The sequence below is a fragment of the Ambystoma mexicanum genome, chromosome 1q (assembly GCF_040938575.1).
Source record: "Ambystoma mexicanum isolate Mex_15411 chromosome 1q, UKY_AmexF1_1, whole genome shotgun sequence".
NCBI classification, from domain to species: domain Eukaryota; kingdom Metazoa; phylum Chordata; class Amphibia; order Caudata; family Ambystomatidae; genus Ambystoma; species Ambystoma mexicanum.
This window is the reverse complement of record NC_090922.1, coordinates 911,901,384-911,926,884: the sequence shown is the minus strand read 5'-3', so window position 1 is coordinate 911,926,884 and position 25,501 is coordinate 911,901,384.

The window sequence follows — 25,501 nt, the reverse complement described above, 5'->3', positions numbered from 1 at the left end:
AAAGAACGGTATATGCCAAAGCGGTTCTTATCCTAGATCTATCGGCAGCATGCATACAACATATTTGATCATGCAAATGAGGATATATTAGAACCAGGGATTCAGAGCAAATGCACCTAAACAGCTGATCTCACTATCTAGTAATAGATTGACACAAGTCCTGTCGTGGATGGAAGGGATTTGTTCAACGTGTACCAGTCATGTACTGTTGTAATGCACTTTTAGCTGCCATCTTGTCTCTGAAAGCTTGCACCTTTTGTCACTTGCACTGTATCTTGCTTTGTTGCTTGATGTGCCTCTTCTTTTGCTGCATTTTACTTCCTCCCCTCCATGTACCTCTCTCTCTGGCTGGTCAGTACAACACCTTATCTGTTTTACTGAAGCTATATTCCTTTGTTCGTCTTTGGGAACACATTTGGTGATTTCCTTTCAGACAAACCATACCTTGAGAAGGCTGGCCTGGGATTGTCCTGATGTTTGGGGTGCTTACGGGGGTCATTACGAGTCGGGCAGTAGGGGATACCGGGCACCGGTAAGGAGACTGGTGCCGGTAATCCCCTACCACCCGATTCCGAGGTCCCCTAACGGGAACTGCAAGGGACGTGTGGTCGGACCACACGTCCCTTACAGGTCCTGTTAGGAGACCAGGCTGCTAATTACGGGCCTGCCATTAGCAGGACCGTAAATAGCGCCTTCCCCGTTCCCATTGAGCACTATGGGGGTTCAAATGGTTATGGGCAATGGTTTGTTCAATGGGGACTTACCGGTCCTGCCAGGGTCGGACTAGACCGGTAAGTCACCATTGAACTACACCAGACGCGGTCCCATTATTGGAGGCAGTCATGGCGCAAATAGCGCCATGACTACCTCCAATCTCGGAATGAGGCCCTGTGTCTCTGTGACATATGGGGCCTCATTACGACTTTGGAGGTAGCCATGACACTATTAGCGCCATGGCTGCCTCCAAAATCGTGTCCGGGTCCGGGTTCCCTGACTGGGGAATTACCGGGCCATTCCAAGTTTGGAGGGCCCGGTAATTCCTCCTTCAGGAAACCCAGGCCCGGTCCTTCCCCATTCCTTTCGAGCCCCCATAGGGCTCAATGGAAATGGGGAGGGAGCTAACAATGGGCCCATCAATTACGGGCCCGTTGTTAGCTGCCTGTTTCCCTCGAGGAACCCGCTATGGACGTCTGGAAAAACCAGACGTCCACAGCTAGTCCCGCGAGGGGACTTCGCAATAGTGCTGAGTGGGTTTAACGGCGCCGGCACCATTACTGGCGCCGTTAAACCCATTCTGCACTTCTCGTAATGAGGCCCATGGTCTAGAAGGGGTGTTGGTAGGAAGCTGTTTTAATTGCACTCGGCTAGTTATGAGATTGTCAAGAATGCCCCTTTGTGTGCATTGTACAGAGTGCAGTGTTGGGGGTAAGCCAAACAGAAGATTTATTTTCTCTGCCTTCAAAATAGGGGCATTTGCCTCTAAACCCCGCTATTGCAATGTGGTTGTCCACAAAGCTCATCTATCCCCCCTTGCTTTTTATTACCTACGTGAGCTTGTGGCATATCTAAACCATAGATACACTATATCTGACCAGCTTCATGCAAATGACTTTCAACTTGTCTTGTCTGTAATACAGCCGGCAGAATTACAGACAACTCAATTTCAGCCGGCGGAATTAGCGCTGGTGGAATTAGAGCTGATAAAGCAAAATGCTGTTACCATCACATCACAAGTCCTGAGATGGTGGAATTAGCGCCAAAATACAGCACAAATGCTGCCAAAAAAACACAATGCAGTTACCTCCAGCCTCCAGGTGGAAGTAAATGCATACAGGTGCCACAAATCAAGCCACAGGTGTACCCAATCCACTCAAGTGGGCTACATAAGTCAAACACCTTCCCCAAACAGAGTTCCCAACACCATGCTACCACTAGCCACTCCGATATGGGACATGCAACTGTTCATGCTGCGTCTGGAACTATAGAGGCAGGAAATCCAGCCCAGGGCACAGGGTGCAGAGTAGAGGAGGAGGAAGAGGAGGAGACTATAATTAAAGCGAGTACCCACACCCAGGATCAGGCCTTCACCCTGAACGCTCACAGTTATCTGGTAACCCTGGACTTCCTCAACAGGGAGACTATAAGTGAGATGCTCACCTCAATCCAGGGTGACATAGAGAGTAGAATAAACATCAAGACTGATGTGTCCCCACTGCTAAAGCTAGTGTCCATCCTGCAGTTCCTAGGAACTGCACCTCCCAGCACTCAGTGGCCATTCTGCACAGCAAGGCACAGCCAGCATTTTGTGCTGGGCTAGCGCAGGTGCTGGAAGCCCTCCTGCACCATGTTTCATGGTACATCTCACTGCCCACGACTGCAGCACAGGTGCACACCATGAAGGCATGGTTCCATGCTGTTGCACACATGGCATATGTCATTGCTGCCCTCGATTGCACCCATCTGGTGTTGGTGGGCCCCAGGCACATGAAGCAGTGTACCACAACAGGAAGCACTACCACTCACTGAACATGCAGGTGACCTGCAATCCCAACTTGTACATCACACACTGTTGTGCTCGCTAGCCTGGTTCCACCCATGATGCCATGGTCCTATGCAACAGTGCAATGCCTGGATACATGGAGAGGCACAGAGGACAACCGATGGTGATAGTGGGTGAGTAAAAGTGACAACACACAATACGTGAAGGTGCCATAATTCAGCCAAACATATTTAGGGGGAGGGGTTGCATGCACATGACAGCAGAATGCATGCCCTGACAAGGCAATGTGCATGTAGGTCCTGCCCTATTCCTGCACTACTGAAAGCGTACACCCCACAGAACAAGCACATGATGGATGTACCTGTATGAATACGCAGATGCAAATGAACAGCAAGGACTACCAACACACACACAAATACAGGTACCACAATGCAACATGACAGATCCGTAATCAATGCTTAACAACGTGCCACATGACAACCCACAACAATGACCATGCCACTTCCACAGCTAGGTACCTAGGTATACACTACCACCAGGGCACATGCACGAGAACAACATACAGGCACAAAACAGCAACCATGTCCTCTTGCCACAACAACTAAACACCCTGGAAATAACATCTGCTGTCAGAGAACAGGGTGCATGTGGGAACAATACAATGCATGAACCGCTAGTTGCAACATGCACATGAAGTGAAATCAAAATATGCCTTGTAATGAAGCCCCCCATATGCATGCATATGATTCCCATTGCCATGATGCAGTGAATGGCAAGACCCACACAATACAATGTGACTGAAGCCTCTGACCTTTCTGCTTGCAGGAGACTCTGGATACTCGTGGCTGCTATAGTTCATGACACCCGTGCAGGATACACATACATTACAGGAGCACAATTACGCACTGAGCAGGACCACGGTCTGCACTGAGCAGAACTTTGGCCTCCTGATGTCCTTTTTCCGCTGCCTGGACTGTACTTCAGGGGCACTAAGATATAGCCCTGAAAAAGTGGGGACAATTGAGCTGGTGTGTACCATGGTCCACAATATCTGCCTCTGGAGGAATCTACTCCTTCCCCTGATGTGGACACGCCGGCCACTGAGGATGATGAGACAATGGGCCTCATTCCGAGTTGGGCGGTAAGGGTTAACGGTCACCAGTAACAAGACCAGTGCCGTTAAACCCTTACCGTCCGATTACGAGTTCCCTTTGCAGGTCCTTCCTTAACGCCTGCTTTTAGCAGGCGTTAAGGACGGGACCCGCAAAGGGACTTTAGTGCTAATAACGGTACCGTAATTTACGGTACCGTTATTAGCGCCTTCCCCATTCCCTTTGAGCCCTACGGGGGCTCAAATGGGAATGGGGAAGGGCCCTGGTGAATGGGGAATTACCGGTCCCTCCAACCTTGGAATGGACCGGTAATTACTCCATTCACCTGGGCGGAGTCGGAAAGATTTTGGAGCCAGCCGTGCCGCAAATAGCGGCGTGGTTACCTCCACAGTCGGAATGAGGCCCAATGTCTGTGGCAGAGGAGTCTGAATGCATTTGCTGAGATGATGTCAGAGCAGGATGAGTGCTCCACCAAGAACTGATGGACAATTTATTCTGATTGATTAACTATTCACATGACATGCACCACTGTATGTACTCACAAATGATAATTAAATACATGGGAACAATGAGGAATGTCCTGGCATTGATTCCGATGAACAAATATTTAATGTGGTAGTGGACACACTATTCCCCCTTCCCCCTACCCACAACACCACCCCAACACACCATCACCCCTCCGACCACCCTGCAACACCACCCCAAAACACCCACTGCACCTAGCACATCAGACAGATTAACTTGCATGGCCTCTTCCCCTTCAGGGCTTCCCCCAGCAACTGTGTGCCCAGAATGTGCCCTGAATGGAACTTTGGGGTGCTCGACAGGGAACCCTCTGTTGGTGTTGCCAAACTTAATGCAAATGACCCTAGCCCCCAGATGTGTTGCATAGTTAGTTCCATGCTTTGCTGATTGTCTGTGGCAAAGGCAGAGATGCCTTCCGTCAACTCCCTTACCCGCTGCCCGTAGACTGTTAGTGTGGCAGTTTGAGCAGCCGCCTGTGCCTGGTTGCACTCCATGGTCTGCACAGTCTGGCGTGTGGCACCCTGGATGCAGTCCTGAAGGGCCAGGAGGTGGGGGAAGTGAGTATTCACAATTGCCTCCATTTCAACCTGACGTATTTCCATAGTGTCCAGCCTCAGCATGATGTTGTGGTTAGATGTGGGCTGGGGAATGGGTTGTGGGCTATGGGAATAGCCTGTGCAGAAACAAGTTGACCTATAGGAGGATTGTCCGAGTCTCCCTCTGAAGACTAGGCCTGCTGGCCAGGTTGCATGCATCCATGACCAGGGGATGCTTTGGCACCCTGTGGCTGTTGTGTGGTTTCTTCCACACTGGCTTCGGCACACCTGCCAGCAGCTGTGTCACCCATCACAGTCACTTTGGCTGGCTGTTTGGGTGCAGTTGTGTTGCAATTTCTGAGGCACGTGGGGTGGGGGCAGGGTCTGCGCTGGCACCAGTAGGTCTGGTTTTGCTGGGATCTGGTGTGACATGTTGTCCTTTGTGCCTGACCATCCCATCAGGTGGCCCTTCAGGGGTTGTGTTGGATGTTGATACTCCAGAGTCCCGGTCATGAATGGGCTTTCACTCTCATCCTGAGCTAGTTGTGAGCCTGTAGGGGGACAAATTACATGTTGTCAGGCATTGTGCATTCATGTGGGTCAACTTGCAAGTCACACATGCTATTTATCAGAGTGACATCCCAAGCATGTGGTCAGAGGGGCATGGTTGCAAATAGGCCATTGCATGTGACCACAGCAGGGTGGGTTTGTTCGAAGCTGAGTGTGTTTGACCCATGGCCAGGTGCCCTTTGGCCCTTGTGATGCCAAGGCAGCCTGTCCATGCAGGTTCAGCTGGCGGAGTCAACCATGCCTGCAAGTGGCTCTGCATGGTCATGCATTTTGTGGTGTACTCTTACGGACATGTGCTGGCATTCAGGCCCAGCCTTAACTTTTGCAGTGATTGGGGCAATTGTATGTGATCTTGTGCCCCCACCTCCCCCAGGTACAGCACATCTGGGGGGAGCAGATTGTGTTGCATCATCCAGGCCACTGACATGGCTCTGTGGGACGTTGCTGTAGAACCAGCAGCAGGGCTCATTTAGGTGGCAGGGAGTCGTACACTGCTATATGGCTCAATGCCATACCACCATGGGCCTGCCTTACATGGCCTGTCACATGATTGTTTGACAGCTGCGCTGTTTCATGATTACTTTCACCTCACACTTGAACTGGATTGCCCAGCCCTTTAAGATGAGTAGCAATACCCTGGAGATGGATGGGGATGCAGACTTTATTCATACATCAATAATCAAGATGACTCAGTTAGTTTGGCAAAAGGGAGTCTGTTTTAATGTCAGATATCGAAAACAGGGAGTACGACGAACATCAGCACTTGCTCGATACTCTTACTCAACTTATTTCAGTAGAAACTGAGGTTATATCATGTAAAATCATCATCAGTGACATGTTGACCTGCGTCACTTACCAACGTCATCCTGCGTAGCAAACTACAAAACCTATTGGAGGGAGTGAAAGGCTGTAAGTGAATATCTAAGTATAAGTTCCAGATCAGTATAGAACAGTGAAGGAAAGGGATAGGGTACTTAACATCAGGTGGGGCAACTAAGCCCTCCCCTCAAAATGGCCACTATGAAGGTCACTAAATACATGACGTTCCATTCGCTACACAAACTATAGGAACCTTAATTACGCGGTCCTCTACAATTGGTTACTTCTAACCCCCGTCAGTACTTTTCCACCTACGTCTGGCAGCATGCAGACTGAACATCCAGGTGCTGGTGAGCCCGTCTTAACACTAGCTTCCCACCAATGAATGTATCAATCCCTCATCACCTCAATGGTCCAGTGTCCATTAGTACTTTGAAGATCGGACCTGAGTGTGTACTGTGGTCTGAGACATTTAAGGAGTGTGGGCACAGCCTGCCCTCGTGCGTAGGTATGACCACCTCGATCGTCCAACTTAATTCTTCCATTTGACTGGAGGCCATGGAATCGAGCCTTTTTGTGTATTTAATATTATTTTCTAATAGTCCTCTGACGTCTTTTGTTTTGCTCAAACCTTCTGAACAGGAGTCTCTGTTCTTTCACACGATTTGTATCCACTGTGAGCCAATTCCAGATTTGATGAGACCTTCGCTTCTTGGCTCATCCAACTCCTTCTGCTGAGATTCATTTGTAATCCAATTTGCTTTTTAACTGTGACACACTGAAAAGATGCTTTCTTGCTAATGTTCAGCACTGCTTATAATGCGTAGTGGAAACATCCATCCTTTACTCGTCCATATGCATCTATATATATTAGCGCTTACCGCAATCTATTTACTATAAAGCTAGCCTCACGATTACTTTTTACGCTTGTGTTTCTGTTGTATCTGTACATGTATAAACTAGCTTAATATCTTCATTTGTTTCTGTGGCATAAGCTTCTTCACCTTGATCCCAAGATGTCACTTATCCTTGATGCTTTCTTGATGCCTTATAGAATATCTGCATTCTCTGGTCTCTGCATCTCTTGTGTGTAAATCATCTCTCTCTGTGTGACATCACCATTAATCTTTAAAATGTATCTGCTCTTCTTCTTCAGGAATCTCATTCAAATGGCCATCATATTGTCTTGTATGCATGTACGGTTTTCTCAATGGGTACCTTGCCTCCCAGATTCTCTTAAGTATTGATATTCTTATTGGTACTGCACAGAGTCCACTCTCTGCCCTTTGTTGGTTTAACTGTTCCGCATACGTGACATACTTTGGTTCCCACTCTATAGGTAATGGGGGCGGGCAGGTGAAGTAGGGGTACTTGGCTCCTCCTCTACACTCTTCTGCTGGCATGGCCAGCATCAGCAGGGGAGTGGAGTGCATTAATCCTCGAAAGGGTGCATGCTGCACCTTTTCTCTCTCCACCAGCTCAAGGTTGCACTTGGAGGTCTCAACCCAAGCTGAAATTATGGGGGGATCATGTGGTACCCCAGCTGGTCACCCCGACCACCCCGTCATGGTTGTGGCCCTGCTGACATCTGTCCCTGTTCATTAAGCTAATTGGTGCTAAGGGCCATTTTGTTTGGTTGGTATTTTGCACTGTGCATGGGGGAATGACTCATCTTCTGCCTCTTGGCTGTTGGCACCAACCTCTGCTCCACTCCACCAACTCCCTCGATCCCTTCCATGTCAAGGATGGTGCTCACCTTCTCCTCAATTGGGTGAGGGCAAGGGGCTTCAGGGTGCCGCCTCATGTGGCCATAGCCTCCTGCCTGAGTTTAGCAGACGACAGTCACCTTCTGGCTAATTTATAGCTAGATTGCAGTCTTCCGCTTCCCAGATGTTTTCCATACAATTCCTCGCAATGGCCTACCACCTCGTCAGTGACGACTTGGAGCTCCCCCTCACTGAATTTTGGATTAAAAGCCGGTGTTCGGGTACCTTCCCTCCGGTCCTCTTTTGAAACATGGTTCCTGTCACTTGTGGGTCCGGATGACTACAGGAAGTGGGGGATTCAGGGTGAAATTTGTTTTTCAAGATGACCACGGCAATGCTTCCCTTTCTGGCGATGACGCTGTTTCCGCCGGTGCTAATATTACTGATCGGGCAGCGGTAAAGGTAATTCTGCCAGGTTTTAGCAGATTTACAGCTGGGGGTGCCTTGTGTTGGTGCTAAATGCCCTGGACAGGTTTACCATTACCATCGGAGGGGTGTGCAAGTTGTGAGAAACCAAAAGGTGTCTCACCGACAAAACACAGTCTCCCTTTCCTCATTTCCCAATAAACCCTCCATGTTCCATGTACCATATAGAACTTTACCGCCCCCCACCCTTCCTATGCACACTCTGCTGCATGGACAAAGCACTTCAGGGAAAGACAGACTCACACACAGCCAGTCCGTTTGACACATCCCAACATCAGGGTCAGGAAGTGTCGGGGCAGTTGATCCTGATGACTCACACCTGAATCCTGTTACCTTTCCCCACAGGGATAAAAGGCGGAGCATGCGAGCAACTGGAGAGCAAGGCAAGAAGGGCAACTGAAGCGAGCAAGATCAGCACAATGGTAGGGCAGGAAGGCCTAGGCAGCAGATGTGACCATGGAATGAGAGCAGACAGGACCAGGAGGAGAATGAAAGACTGTGGCCCTACCAGCTGCTGGTCACAGCATTACCTCCTTCATGTGTGATGTGAGGACTTGAAAGGAGGTGAGCCGCGCTGAGCCAAAAGCCTTGACTAGACAGAGGTCCTCATTCCGAGGTTGGTGCTATTAGCGCCATGACTAGCACCATTACCGGTACCGTGTCCGCCCTGGTTCAATGGGGACTTACCGGTCTAGTCCGACCTTTGCGGGACCGGTAAGTCCCCATTGAAAATGTCAATCCCCATTCCCATTTGAGCCCTTGCAGGGCTCAATGGGAATGGGGAGGGTGCTAATAACTGTACTGTAAATTACAGTACCGTTATTAGCTCTGAAGTCCCTTTGCGGGTCCCGTCTTTAACGCCTGCTAAAACCAGGTGCCCGGTGTCCCTTTGCACCCGGGTCGTAATGACCCCCAGGAATTCTTGATAAACTGTATCAGCCATTGCCGGTGAGTGAAATGGGAGACCGTCTTGTCTTGATAAATGAAAAGGATATTAACATTTCAAATGCTTGTTGGGTTGTCGGAAAACCATCAGCAAAAGCACATTGTAGCAAGAATGAAGAGTGCTGTGATTGTCCATGTGAGAGAAGCCGCCAATGAAATTGGAAGCACTTGAGAGTGTAATTGAGAAAGGAGGCAAATAGTCAAAGTGGTCATATGAGGGTAAAGTCAAGGTACAAGCCTCCCTCGTACAGTTGAAAGTAATTATTAGCCCTCTGATGCTAACTAAAAACTGCAGAAACCAGAAGGCCTCGGGAGAGGAGGCTGGTCTAAACCTTTGAACTGTGGGACAGCTGCCCTGAGAAAGAGAAGTCTGATTGTTGAAAGTGAAACACACTTGCTACAATATAGCAGAAGTGACTTGGCGAGACACAATCGCCTGTCGGAAATCTCTGTATTGAACTGGCAAGTACTTTGAAGTGAAAGCGTGAAAGATTGCAAAGTTACAAGTATGATGCTAGCGGTTTGAAGGCTCGCGCCCAATCGAGGGAAGCCATAACTGCCTACATAGGTCTTAGCCCGGAGCAGGGGGACTGAGAGAATCGGTGAAAGTGCACCAAATATTTTTTTAAAAAGACATTAAGATTGTAGGCCTCATTACACGGACGGCGGTAAGGGTTAACGGTCACCGTTAATGGCAACGGTGACCGTTAACCCTTACCGCCGTACTACGAGGTCCCTTTGCGGGTTGGAGGAATTAACGCCTGCTTCTTGCAGGCGTTAAGTACCAACCCGCTAAGGGACCTCGGAGCTAATTACGGCACCGCAAAATTGCGGTGCCGTAATTAGCGCCTTCCCCATTCCCATAGAGCCCTATGGGGCAGAAATGGGAATGGGGAAGGGCAATGGCGGAAAGGGGATTTACCGCCCCTCCAACCTTGGAATGGGGCGGTAAATCCCCTTTCCGCCAAGGCGGTGCCGGTAATTTACCGGCATGGTCCAGGGTGCTAATAGCACCCTGGATTACCGCCTTCCGTGTAATGAGGCCCTGTGTGTGTGTCTTAAGCTAGTAGAGCTGGTAAAGTTAACTGAACTGTGAATTTCAAGGCTATAGTGAATCTGACCGAGGGATGGCATGTAAAAAAAAAGGCAAGTGAATGCAGCATTTTGATAAAGTGACTGAACAGTGGTGTAAAGAAAAAGTGAACCCAACGAAAGGGTTTCAGGAGAAAGCCGGGGAAGAGGGAATCCCTCACAGCGAGAGCTTGGGAAAAGTCTAGTGATGCCAAACAAAATACTTTGATTCGAGGGAGCCTGTCCCTTCAGAAAAAAACTGATTCCTGATGCCTATAGACTCAAGGGGTGCTCACAATCATGCCACTGTTCCACCTTGTCCAGTCATGTAATTTGGGGAAGGGAGTACACTAGTTCAGCAGTCCTGAATTATAGACCCTTTTGGACATTTCAGTTTGCACTACACTCTTTTGTCATACATATCATTTTCCCACACCCTTTTGTTATATTGAGTACGGATTTTGCAATAGGTTTATTAGTATAGGAATTTTGACACAACATCACTAGGACATTGTTTTCTTAGATTTAGGTTTAGATTCGGTGTTTTTCTCAACCATGTACTGTTCAATGAACACCCTTGGACTGTACTCCTTGTGTCTGTTGTACTTCCGATAACCATGCCTTCCTAACAGCATTCACAACACGTTGTGATACATTGCTAATTCTGCTGCATGCCTCGGCGGTAACAGTAATTCCGCTCGATACTGCGCAACTTGTGATGAGGCCCTTTGTCTTTTAAATAACAAATCAAATCAAACATTAAAATCACACCACCAACCATATACAAGCAAGAATATTCTCCCACTATTTTACACAAGTATATTGTTCAGCTGGTAAAGGCCAAATATCAAGACCAATGGATTATTGCTATACCCTCTACAACTGGCCTCCCAAAACAACTCCTCAGACAACTACAATTGGCATATTAATATTTATATTGATATTTTATTTATATCGCGCTCATACACAATTGTTTCAGGGCGTGCAGATGCAAGGGAGGGGAACATGGGAGGATAAAAACAACCATCTTACTAGGCCCTGTGACATTAGGAGTGCGCAAGTTCATGGGAGAGGGAAAGGAGAAAAGTGCATGGGATGGGGAGAAGTGGAAAGTGCTGAGCAAAGGAATACAGATACATACAGATAGATAATAAATACATAAATAAATACATAAATAAATATGTAGTAAAATCAACCAAACAGAAGGAGTCCAGCCAACGCAAAATGTAAAGTGCAAGTGAAAGGCAGACAGGTTGTGTCTGATAAGTGCAGAGAAGAAGGGGGGAATGTACGGTTACAGATACAGACCCCAGTGAAAGGGATTGCCAGAGGCAGTGCGGGTGGGTGGCAGGGTGAGTAGGTACCTGGGCCTGAGAGTCAGAGGGTAAGCCAGGTGCACGATGCAGAGAGCAGAGCAGATCAGCAGGGGAGAGGAGGAGCGAAGGCAGAAGCAAAGAAGAAGGTATTGAGGTGTTTCCGGAACCGGAGATGGTTCTCCTCAAGTTTCAGAGTGGCAGGGAGACTGTTCGAGAGGGAGTCCCCAGCCGAAGACAGAGATCTACCCCCAGCTTGTTTCTTAGAAAAACGACTGACCCTGAAAGAGTTGGAGGTAGAGGAGCGAAGGGCTCAGGAGGGAAGGTACTTACGGACAGGAAGCTATATGTATTTTGGACCCAGGCCCCAGAAAGCCTTGTGGACGATGCAGAGAGTTTTGAATGTAATCCTTGCAGCCACTGGGAGCCAATGGAGAGAATTCAGGGCTGGAGAGATATGATAAAAGATACATTAAAGTGCTGTTAGTATAATTGTTGTGGTTAAAAAATATGAGCACATCTTCAGTGCAAAAATAAATGGCTCAACAAAGAGAAACACATGTAGGCAAGAATATTGTGCAGTACATTGATCTATGGACTACTGACCTGTAGGAGAACAATAATGAGTAGTGGCTAAAGCTCCCACTCAGACCCCACACATCTACAAATCAAGATTATACACAGTAATAAAGCTAACAGGCACAATTGAGGTGTATACCTTTCTTTGCCTTTTGTGGTAACATGGGCATAGGGAAGGCTATACTTTCAAGTGGAGCATGAATTGGCAACCCAAACAGCAAAATATCGCAGACCTAAATAAAGGAATGCCCATTCAAGGTTCAATAAAAAGATCTATTCTTAAATTAAACACACCATATATAACAATAACTGATTAGAAAGCACTACAAAAAGGCAGGCCTGTAGAAAGAACACAGAATATTCAAAATATCAAGATGCAACACTCTGGGTAATTGGACAGGGAGAGAAAGTGCAACAAAAACCACAGTATTCATAAAAAAATATGCTCTTGAGTTGCAAAACGGATTAATTTGACCTAGCCAGTCTCTAATGCCAACGATGGACCAAGAGAGCAGTCATCAGACAATAATACCTTTGCAGTGTCTTGGCAATTCGACAGGGATGAACCACGGTTCTTTTTGCTGTTTGGTGGTTTGGTATTGTACGGAATACAGCAGTCGCAGTAGTCCAGCGACAAGTTGATGTTAAGGTGGGGTCGAACTAAAGAAGACTGCAGTTCGAAACGATGCTCTAACAATGCGGATTATGGGTGTCACCGGGTTTAACTTGATTGTCAAGGCTCGATGGCAGGTGGCTAATGGCAGGATACGCAGAAAAGTTGGTTCGAATCATGGCTCGAAGTATGCAGTTTAGAGAGAACACTATTGTCAACTGGATTAGTAATGAAGAGATGGGTGGATCCAATGGCAGTTTGAGCATTGCAGGTACAGCAATGCATCATTGTTCAAGCTTTTTGGCATGTAGTACTGGCAAACTAGTTAGAACAGATGAAACTGCTGTTTGAAAGTTGTTGAGTGCCAAAGGCAGCACTAGACAGTCCTGTCGGTTCAAAACTGGGTTGAACAAGCTGGAATCACAGCTCACAATGGTTCAGCAGCAAAATAGCACACATTGTGGCTGCCTCTGATCTCAGAAGCTGTAAGTCCCACTCAAAGGTCTATTGGTAAGGGGAGAGGCTGGCACATACCTCCAGGGCCCTTTCAGCATGGTGATGTCTCGGGAAGCAGTAGGCTGACTACAAGCAAGATAGGCCACGTGGTCAAGTGCCACCAACGGATTAACTTATAAAACCTATTTAGTGTGGCCTCTTAACGGACACTAAAAAGAAGAGACTATACCTATCTTTGGGGCATGTGCAAAGGAGGACAGAAGCGAAATTGAATCTGGAAAGCCCATATCTAGAGGGCTATGGTCAATGAAAGAAAAATGATTGTGATAACGCTTACAGCATGTGTAATGATGATTTTAATACCAGCGTTATGGTATCTGGAGAATTCACACCCGCTTAACATACTGCTGCCTACTGCTGACCCCACTTTATGTCCCCTTTATGTGTATTCTCATAATCTTCGACCACATGATTTGAAACATCTAGAGGGTTACCACAATAACACACTCATACAGATTATGAATGCCACATTCAATTTTGAATAAAAAACTGCTGGGTTTGTTCTCACCTACCACAACACGGTGAGAAAGGTTTGGGATGGTACATCTATCCACTCACATTATCAACTTTGTGCTATGCATTCTTCACAGCCCAGTTCTTTGGGAAGTGGAACGATAGTGCCACTGGTAACTTTGATGGGAAAAATATCAATGAATTTGATCATTTGGTATTGCTGCCCCTGGGATGCTCTGTGTTTGTAAATAAAAGCACCACAAATATCGCCTTCACTAGGAACTCTGATAAACATTCGAGACCCTACCAATCCATGATCTCCTTTAAAATGGCACCTGTAGGAAACTGGGACGCTGTCCCTCCCTCTTTCACCATTAATCATGATCGAGATACAGTCCCATTCTGTTTGAGAAAAGAAGGATCTAGGTATATGGGCACATATGATAAATGTATGAATACTGCAGTCTTAGTGAATGAAATAGACCCTTGTACATTGGGGACCCATATATTTTGTGTGTGGGAGAGAAGCCTATCCATGGTTACCTAAAGATTGGAAGGAGACTTGTTATTTGGGGATATTGTTGCCTGGTGTTTATGTCACTTCCAATGCAGATATACTGAAACATAGGCCTAGGAGGGGAATAGATGACGACACACCCTCCAGGTATTGGGTGACGTAGCAAAAGCCATGATTCCTTTTTGGGGCCAAGTCCTTAATCCATGCAATATTAGGAGATTGGCGAGAGGACTGGAAAACACTATTAATGAAACTACTGACATATTATTTAACATGACACTAGAGCAAAAAGCGATTAGACTAGTGACTCCTCAGAATAGGATGGTCTTAGATGCCATGTTAGCTGAACGTGGTGGTGTATCCAAAATGGTCTGGTCTGCGTGTTGTGTCTACGGGCCTGTCTCCTGCCCCATGGTGTTCCATGCGATAAAACGCCTACACATACTTAGTACTGAAGTTCACATTCCTGAAGGGAATTGGGATATAGGAACATGGCCCTGGACCCTGTTGAAAGCCTGGGGTTGGAAAATCTTTTCAGCACTCGCTTTTATCATTGGGATAATACTATTTGTCTGTTGTTGTATTCAGTGTCTGCCTGTCTTAGGTTCTGCACTAGGTAGTTGTTTTGCTAAATCACTAATGAAACTCAGGCCTGGTCCCCATCCTCCTGTAGATGTAACTAATGCCTTGATAATGCAGGAGGCCACTATCAAACAATTCATATCTATCAATATAAAGGATAGCGATGATTCTGGTTGCTTTGATGATGATGAAGATACTTGGTCACTTGTTTCCGGTAATGTGTTGGCTTATGCCAAAAGGAGGGTTTGTAAAAGTATATATATTTAGCATTATAATGTTGGCCTAAGCACATACACAAACACAGTGAACATACACATTGAACTGCTACATCGCGGTCTACGAGAATGCCATCTTGGCTGCTTCGCTCTCGTTTTTTAGCTTTCGCACTGAACTCGGTGGAAGCTTTCAAGTCACTGCTCCGGAAGTTCCCTGAAACCAGCCTCCACGCAGGAATGCTCACAATTACCGAGCACACTGAACCCTGCAAGAGAGAACCTTGAAGCACTGACACAAACATAGCTAATCTTTAAATTAGGTGCCATCTTTCTCTCCTGACTGTCTTGTTTTTACAGTTAATTGTGAACGTGCCATCCATACTATTAAAGCGAAGCATTATTTACAGCATATTCTGTTGCTCGAATGAACAGACTACTGAGTAGACATGCAGACTGACCTATTAGCTTTGTAAAACATAGATAAAGTAGCACAAATAATGTTACCTTGTACTGGGGAACACAATCTTCCTAAACCCTTTCTGCTTTGCATCCCAGACAGTAAATAATCTGCAGGGTGACATGGAATGTTCAAGCACATGTTACCATAGAGAAATTGCCCACATAGATGGTTCTTAGGTCATCAGTAATAATCACGTGATAAGTTAGCATCGATTCATCATGATATTACAGAAATGTGTATAATATGCAGAGGCCCACAAGTTGGGGCTCACTTTCTTATGCTTGTTTGCCATGAATTTGTAAAGTTGGTCCATACTCGAGTACGAATAAACTGTTGTTTATACCTTTGTTTCCTAATGACTAGTGAGTCTTCATTGCCTTACAGTAGCCTCCTATTTTCGGATTAACACCTCCACAATCGGGATTTCCTGCGGCATTAATTCCTTGGGCACTCTCGACTCATGTGGAATCAAGGAACACATGTAACAGCTTCCATTAACTTTCATTTTCCTGACTGAGCTCATGTCTGCATACCAACTGTTTCTTAACTCTGGATGGTGTGCATTTTCTATTGTGTCTAATCCAGGTCCTTTGAATTGATCATATATAACCCATCTTATTTGTCTTTTAAAACCTCTCGACTAACCAAAATTTGAAATACTAGGAAAGAAAGTGTCATTTAAAATTATGTTAGAGAACACATTAGAAAATAATGATAACATGAGCAAAGTTGCAAAACTCCCCACACGTTGCTGGGTGACAAGTGTATCATTGACAAATGTATCAGGCTGTTTATCATGGACATTGGCCGCAGTATTGTATTTTTTTCAGTTATATTTGCAGTCACATTTGCAACAATGTCATGTGTTAAATATCCCACAGAGCCATTAGTAAAAAATCCATTAATACTAGTTGCGTTTCCTGTCCCCCTTTTTTAGATCACCACTCCATATTCTACTACACGCTAAATAAATTCCTAGTCCAAACAACAGTGCATAACACAAATATACGTGGAGGAAAATACAGTTATAAGAGTATATTCATGACAACGAGAAGGTTGTTTTTTATAGATGGAGTTGTTGGACCCCTGTACTTCCATTGCAAAAGGAGGAAGAGAAAGCAAGAGAGAGAGAGAGAGAGAGAAAGAGAGAGAGAGAGAGTGAGAGAGAGAGAGAGAGAGAGAGAGAGTGCTATCTTTGCACAGACAATTTTCAGCACTGTTTAAGGTGTCACTGAGGTAGTTTCATTGTGGAGCTGTCAAAAGGAAAATACAAATTCACAAAAGGTGAAAGGACCATGTATCTACAGCTAGATGTCTTCCTTTAATAACAATACCAGGATGCAGTACTAAACGTGCATTGTTTGTATTTTACTGTGCTTGGCCGGTGGGTGCAGTCTGGGGTGCTTTGCGAACATCAGATAGATGCATCCAATATCATAAATCACAAACATTTACCACAAGAGGAGTAGCATAGATGACCTCGAAGGGGCCATTGTATCTAGAGTCGTTCCACTGGCGGACAAAGTTCTTCACAAAGACAGAATCAACAGGAAAAAGCTTAGGTGGTGATGTAGGTGGAAAATCAGATGCAGTGCTGGTTGTTTCTTCAGTCCTTGGCAGTGTGATCTGTTGAGATATACATTTTATGGCTTTCGTTAAGGCATGCACATAACTTCTGAATTCCTCCCCTAGAATCGATGCAGCCCTGTGAGCCTCAGATGCTCTCATGATTGGAGATAGGTGCATGTGTATACGTCGCCCTAATACCACCACATGGGGCAATAAGTGGTGATCCTTATAGGGTTGCATGCACATGCTAAACAGAACAAGGGGCAAGCAGTGCACCCAGTTTTACTTCAACGTTTTGCAAAGTGTGAATAACTTTCTCTTTGGAAGAACCTTTATTCACTCCACAATCCCGTTGGCCTGAGGGTGGTAAATTATAATACCCAATAATGCTGTTATTTCTCTGAAGATTTTGTTGAAAAACTCTGTGCCATTGTCAGACCTTATAATATCGCAAATGACCCATCAAGGAAATACCTCTCTGACCAAAAACTTGGCAGCACATTTTGCATTAGGGTGTGCACAAGGACCAGCTTCTACCCACCGTGAGAAGGAACATAAAACCACTATCAAGTAGCTAGACCCATTACACCTCTCTCCCATGTCCGCATAATCAATGTGCAGTTCACAGAATGGCCTAGTAGGGCGGGGCAGTGTAGCCCTAATTGTCCGCAGGTTGAGACCAGTGCTGTAAGTCTGGCAAGTAATACAGTTGATAACCATTTTAGTTATTGCTTACCACATATTGGGGACAAACTAGTCCTCCTGAATATCTGCAGCTATATGCTGCTTTGAAACATGGGATGGATGATGGAGCTGGTCGAATGCGACTAGCAGCAAATTTCGTGACACAACTGCTTTACACAATCTTGCTTGTCACCACAATGCATTTGTAAGGGTCTGCTTGCATCCCCTTTTCAACCACAAATCCTTCTCTTCTTGTGTGGTCCATCCATGTAACTCAATTATTTGTGCTATCAGAAAGGAATTGTAGGAGTCTGGCAGCTGTTCTGTGCTCTGTGCTACCACTGGTTGCTTGCTTGTCTGTCGCTTCCACTGCATTGTTACTAAGTGAGACATCATCTGTGTTGTTGTTATGTGGGGTGCAGTTTGCCACAGCTTTCCAGGAGGGTTGGGATAGTGCGTCAATTAGTTTATCTAGCAGTGCTGCATGTTGTACCGGGGTACCGTCAGCCCTTCTAAATCCCCTCCTCTTCCATCATGCCAGTCCTGCATTCACCATGGTGGTGACGTAGGCCGAGCCAGAACAGATTGCGTTGCAGCACCCTTGAGATGCCAGAAGCACCTCAATGAGCCCTATACATTCTGCTGCTTTCCATCAACGGAAATCACCCCCCCCCCCCAGTTAGCTTTCTGTTACCTTTGAGATGCCATCCTCCTCCCCCTCAAAGTTTACACAGTCATGTGTTTTAAGGTCTTCCCCAGTGCACTGTTCTGTCAAAAAGGTGGCATTATTTAAAGTTTTACACCTCACTATACGAATGTTCGAGCGCACAGTATGATCTCATACGTGGATGCCGGCTGTGTAGTCAGTGTTGATTTGGAACACTTCAAAATGGTAAAAACTGCGTGCTCCACGTGTTAATTGTGGAGTGGCCCTGCATCACAGAAGGAGCTTTTCTCAATTGTGAATGCAGCTGCAGCAAGTTTGTGTTTGCTTTGGAACTGGCCCTGAATCACAGAATCAAGCGATCCTCTATCTTTGTCATCAGTACTGCAGTTATCAATTGGCCATTCAAATGGGAGAGTAGATAAAACTCTTGTGTGTAATCACAGCTGACAGCAGTGGGGCAGTGGAGATCACTTCTTTTAGGGTGTTAAAGTTGGTGAGCATGTCCTTCAACCATGCAATCTTACTGTCATTCTTTTGAGCCTCTTTAAGGCCCTGTCACAGGGGCCTAGGGTACGCTGCATAGTCTAGAATCCATGCCCCCACATTAATTACGCAACCCTAGAAATGTTTGCATCTCTTTGACAGTTTTGGGCTGGGGACTGATGCGCACTGAGGCGGCACAATCAGGTAAAATTTCCTTCCTGTGAACAGATATCAACTGGGCAACGGGTACTGTTTACATCAGGCTAACACTGCGCCTTGCTTGAGTGTTATTCAGACCGGTGCCAACCCCTGCAAGAGCTCAACATCATGACCATTAGTTATCCATAATCTCTCTGGGGCCTGCTCTTAGTTTGATTCAGTGAAAGGGGGCGGGACCAAAAGGGCCATCAAAGAACATTGCACTTTGTTGTATAGCATCATAATGCCACAGGGAATACAAATTGCTAACACAATCTCCACATCATCAACCCGATCTTCAAACAGTTCTCCATCTGTCACTTCTTTGAGGGGCACCGTTGGATCAAAGCACACTACAGTACGCCACTCGCACCCATCAGAGTATGTGCCAACTATGACAATCCTTTAAGCGGACATAACCAGGCCCTGAAAATCTAGGGAAAGTATCATACCTGTCACAAGCTCTGGGGTCACCATGGTTCTTAAGATGAAATCTGATCGTACCTTCCAAAACGCCTTGCCAATTGGGGGCACCCCCCTTATCTTCCACAATTGCAACCAGTAAAGTTGTCATGTCTCCCACTGCCAAGGAGATTTCTGATGTTTGCTTTTCAAAGGCATATATCATCTCGGAGGCACCGCATCAAGCAATACTGTAATCCCATAAACAAACATGTCCGCATCCACAGGGATGCTGCAACCCACCACCTCACCTACTCCTGCCTGTATGATGACCATGGACCTTAAGGTACATATGCCTGGAGTGGCACATACCACCGGTGGTCCGTAAAGGAGATGGTCAGGTTCAGTTCACTCTACAAATCTCACCACAACAACTCTATCGGGGAGGTCCTGAATACAATAAGGGTGTATGGCCACATTTCCTCCTACTTTGATAGCTTCCTCTTCCGTGTAGAGAACCATTGCGATAGCCCCACTGGATCCCTTTTTGTCAAAAGTTGTACCTGATAATAGAAAATCTCCCTCACTGATGCATGATTTAGTGGCACCTGTGTCAAGCATAAAGATTAATTGCAAGGGTTCCTTGTCAGGGTGGGTAGTCATGGACAGGACCTTTCTGCAGGCTGTCCTAATCAGGATACATATTAGTACCTGGGAACCTGAAACAGTTTCCTCCTTTGACACTGACCCCTCTGTAAGGTACTACCACCTATTCGGCACTGCATTAGGAGGGAGCATATGGCCTTCGTACAAGTTGCTCTGCTGAGCCGCTTTTGGTTTCACATTAGGCAGACCTTGTACCAGTATGTGTGGGGTTTTGGTGGCAACTGGGTGTACGCTTGTTATATTTCGTAGGTCATAGAGGTGAACATCGGAGTGGGAGGGTACATGGATGTGGCAGTGCAGGGGCAGTTTGGTTGTATGGGTTGTACCATGCTCCCTGCCTACGTCTGCCCTCTCTCACAAAATGACCCCATTTCCATGAGCTCCAACACTGGGATGACCCTATACGACCCCTGGGCCCCATCCCGCCAAACTCCCCTCTGCCCCTCTGCCCCTTTGGAACGCTCCCCTTCCTCGCTGCTGACCTCCTCGTTGCCATTCAGGATACTGATACTGAGGTCTGCCGCCCCTCTGTCCCTGTCCTCTGCCTGGCCAAAACACAGCTATCCTCACATCTGCACGCGCTTCAGCCTGCTCTGCTGAATCAGTCTCTGTACTTGTTGTTACCGCCCCTTCAAGTGCTATTTTAGCAAATTATTTCTGGACTAGTTTCGCTTCCACAGCCTGCAGTCTTTAAGCCATTTCCTTCTGTCGTTCTTTCATCCTTTTTACACTGATGTAGAATGATGGTCTGAATTTCAGCCCACCCCTTCACCCGCACTCTCTTATTTAGCACTTTCTGGACTTCCTTAGGTAATCCCTTTTAATAACAAAATAGAAAAGAGGAACCAATCAGACCCACTGGTCAGCCGTCACTGCTCTCAACATCTCTTGAACCTTTAAAATATACTGTCCTCATTGTCCCCTACAGCGTACTGCATTATGGACTGCAAGTCCGGTGTGTCCGCATATACCCGCTGCAGTGCGTACACACCTGTGCTATGATATTGTTGAAAGGGGCCCCATTGTGCACATCATCATCTAACTTCACTCCTGGATACCCGGCCTTAACCCATATGCCACCCGCCTTATCTTCCACAATTGCAACCAGTAAACTTGTCAGGTCTCCCACTGCCAAGGAGATTCCTGCTGTTTGCTTTTCAAAGGCATATATCCATCTCCCTGCCCCAGCATTAAGCAGTGGGAGCATTTTAATCAAATTATTCTTGTCCATTTGAGCCCACAGCACATAATGCACCCTCCCGGGCCCCTTGTGCAATAGCAGTAGTTGGGTGTCCACTCCTCATCTCATGTTTTGTCCATCACTTCCCTTTTTCCTTGCCAATGCTACTTGCCACACGCTCTTTACTCTGGGTGATATCTCTGTTGCCTCCTGGGCATCCCCTTCGTCATCCTCAAATGTGTCCAAAGTATCCCACTCTCCTTCCTGCATATCCACCTCCCTATCAGACTTCACTGTCCAACAAACTACGCTTTCAATCCCGTGATAATCACCCTTCCCTCTCTCAACATGCACATCTTTTATTGCAATGCTATCCAATCTAAACAGGATGTCCCCCGCCCTCCACTCATCCAGCCAAACCCCTAGTTTCTTTCTCTTTCCTCCACTGACCTCAGGAGGGCCAGCTGTGCTTGCGTTACCCCCATAGCCTCCTCTAACTCTTTCTGTGACTTACTTCCCTGTAGCATAACATTGCTTGGCATTGGTCGATATGAGGGTGTAGGGCTGAGGCAGGTATGGGCACATATGTTGGGTTAGTGTATACTGTTTCTGGGCAGGTGGCAAGTGGATTAATCCCCTCTCTAGGCACTGGCTCTGGCACCCCCTCTGATGCTGTCACATTTGCTTTATTTCGGGTGGCACTATTTTCCCACTGCGGCATACACTCAGCAGTATCCTCTATTTCCTCCCCAATTTTCCACAAGTCCAAAATATCTTTTCATTTTGCAGTTGTTTACCTTTTTATTTAGCAGTTAGGAATGTGTTCATATGTTATAATATCTCTCTGTTATTAGTACCCTGCTCTGGCCAAGGGGTGGGACATCACCCACGGGTCTCTACCACTCACTGGTTGTGGTACTTCTCTATCTTGTCCTTATATAATGAAAATGCACTGTACATATACTCCAAATGGGTCATTACCCCCATATTGACAATATGTTAAAAAAAAGTCTATTTATACGTCACACACAGTGTTATTACAACCGTCACTACCAGTCCTCTACTCCTGCTTCTCAGGCACCCCTGTCCAACCCCCCTCCTTCGCTCTCCCTCCTGCCCTTCACACACATCACACTCACATTACTTCCACAGGCCCTCCCTCGGCATCCACCAAATTCACAATACTAATTCAATACACTAAAACAATAAACTAAATCAAGAAGCTAAAATAACAACCACTACACTGTCTCCTTCCACACCCAGAATATATTGGGCACAGGAATACAAGCTCTGTAATTATACAGAGCTCCTACTTTTTGTATCCCTTTATCACAATACAAAAGGCACCATCATCTCCCTTTACTCGGAAAGGATCCCACACTCCTGTTTTCCTCCTTGTTATCTCCTTAATGATAAGAATAAAAAATATAAAAATCTCAACACGTGAAATTGCGCAATCTTCCTTCACATGTACACAATGCGCCTCCCCACTCATGGCCCCTGTACACCACTGACGGTTGCACGCTTGGGACTGGTCTCTGTAGCTGGGTGCTGTCCCTCCAGAGATGCACCCTGGAGGCCTCTGTCTTTGCAGGGTTCGCTGGGATCACGTCAGATCACCAAAAATGTAGACAAACCCCTCAATGATCACACCAGAGAAAATGCAACCCACTAGGGAAAAAGGCCCAGCAGACCTCTTGCAAGGAAAACAAAGTTTTATTTTCACAAAAATAGAAGAGTGCTAGCAAAGAACACTGCAGCCACGGAACATTCTGGCAAAATCAGTATGAGCAATACTTTATGAAGGCACACAGCGCCATCAGTGACGTAAGTTACATAATGTACAAATCCGAATGACAAGTTGGTGCGACCTTATATATAGGCTACCTGCTCCATAAGGGGTGCTAGGCCATTGGTCCCAGCCCTGTCTGTCCATCTTCTTCCACGTGAGCTACTCCTTGCGCGTAATCAAGTACAAAGATATAAGCAATTTGCAATGATGCGAAGAAAGAACAATGCATGCTCTCTAACCTAATGTGCACCTGGTACTGCAGAGAAAAGGGCTATACTTTGAGGTCATTGCATCTAACACACTACAGCTTGATTTCAGACACGTTGGTGCCTAAATCTCCCCATTCTCATTTTGGCTATGTTGTTTTACCCCTCCGGTACCTCACAGCACAAATCATGTGCCCTATGGTGAAGGCAACTGGTCCCTGCTTTCTGATCTTTCTTGATCGATTGGGGATCCAATAGTTTTATGGTCGGTGGTCTGGGACTGGCTGGTACCTTGGAATGCTGGGGTTCTTGGTATGGGGACATCTGGGTGCTATTACTTAGAGCTGGGACAGGGAAGGTCAGAGGCTCTTGCCCTCCTTCTTGTTGGATCATTTATAGCTCTCAACCCCCTTGTAGATCTATGAATCTCTGCAGCTCTGGCGTTTTTCACCGGTGCCCATTTAGAACCTATTCTGTTTCCCGCATGCATACACTTATTTCCAAGTGTGTGGCTCAGGCTGCGACTCTGGCTGCAGTGCGAAGCTAGGCCTCAATTTCAGTATGGATGCTACTATGTAAGATGCCGTCTAAGTCCCATTTTATTTTAAAGTTAAAGTATACACCACCCTCTCCGCCACGATAATCCCTGGCAATACCCTCATCCCATGTATCCTCGCCGGGCCCTTACTGCACACTTCCAGGCCTCTGACGCACCTTATACCAAGTTCATGGTAACAATTGGTAGGCATGACACTAGTCAGCAAAATATAACATTTATTCTGACTAATGCAGAATTCGAAAGAATCTGACAAATGGTGCAGCTGTACAGCCATGATTTACAAAAGAAGATATCAAGACAAAATGATCCTACTTGTCAACAAGCAGACATTTTATAGAACACAACATGTGAGCAAAATAGACCAATATTTGGAATTAGACAGGAACTTAGGGGCAAAGTTTTACATTTAAATATTGTCAAAAGTAGTAAGTGAAATTCTTTGAAATGTTTTGACAATTATTGTAGTTGCAACATTTGAAATTATTTAGAGTAGGTGTAATACAACTGGCTGCATCAAAGATGTGGAAGTATGCACAATGCATCATTGAGGCACTGAAGCAAGCCCTCATCAAACGAATCACTAAACAGGGGATCCGCCAGAATCCAGAAAATCAATTTAAACACCTAGGATGTGCTCCCAGAAGCCAAGGAGGCTCTATCCTCCATTACGGGAGGTATCAAAAAATATTGTATGGGCAGAATTTCGATTGGAGATAATCTTTACTCTGAAAGCGGACTAATGAACATGCCTAATATCAGAGAATACCATAAAGGATGCATTATTACGATTGAAGCTTTGGCACGCATTTGATTTCCACGCAATGAAACAATAGCATATTTACACATTTGGTCTTGGAGTTTGGTTGGTTTAGTTGAATGTCTAAGGGCCTCATTACGGGGTTGGCTGTATTACAAGTCCCGGTGGCATGGGAAGTCATGTGCCGGATTTTGTAACTCCCCATTCCCATATCGTCCTATCGTCCCATAGGACTCTATGGGAGTGGGGAGACAGAAGCACCAACACTGTTGCTAACAATGCCAGTGCTTCCATGACAGTCTGCCTACTAGGGCTGCTGTGCCCAGCAGGTCAGACCAGCCGGGTGCGGCGGCTCCGGCAGGCAGACTTGTAGTGTGGCAGTCTGGAAACAAGGGAGCCGGTAAGCTTACGGGCACCCTTGTTTCTGGACAGCCACACTTGTGATGAGGCCCTTAAGTGTGTGCAGTAGGTTTTAAATACTTTATTCAGCAGGCCGTCAATGGAAAATTCCTGAAAGACGCAGTGGTGGTTCTCATTGACAAAATGATGATCAGAAGGCTGGTATGTAAACGGACAGTTCTGCAAGTTAGGTGACACCACTCAGGCTAAGACAAATGGAGTTAGTGCTTAGATCTTCAACTCAAAAGATAAATATGTAAAAAAGCATATCCAACAACTAAGGACTTTACTTTAGGAGTTCCTGTTGAAGGACCTCTATTGATAGTCAGGAAGGTGATACAACCCATTATCTTGGTGGGGAAGGCTAATCAACATGGTACGACTTTTCCCCAATCTTGGAATCGGTGAAGCAAGTGAACAT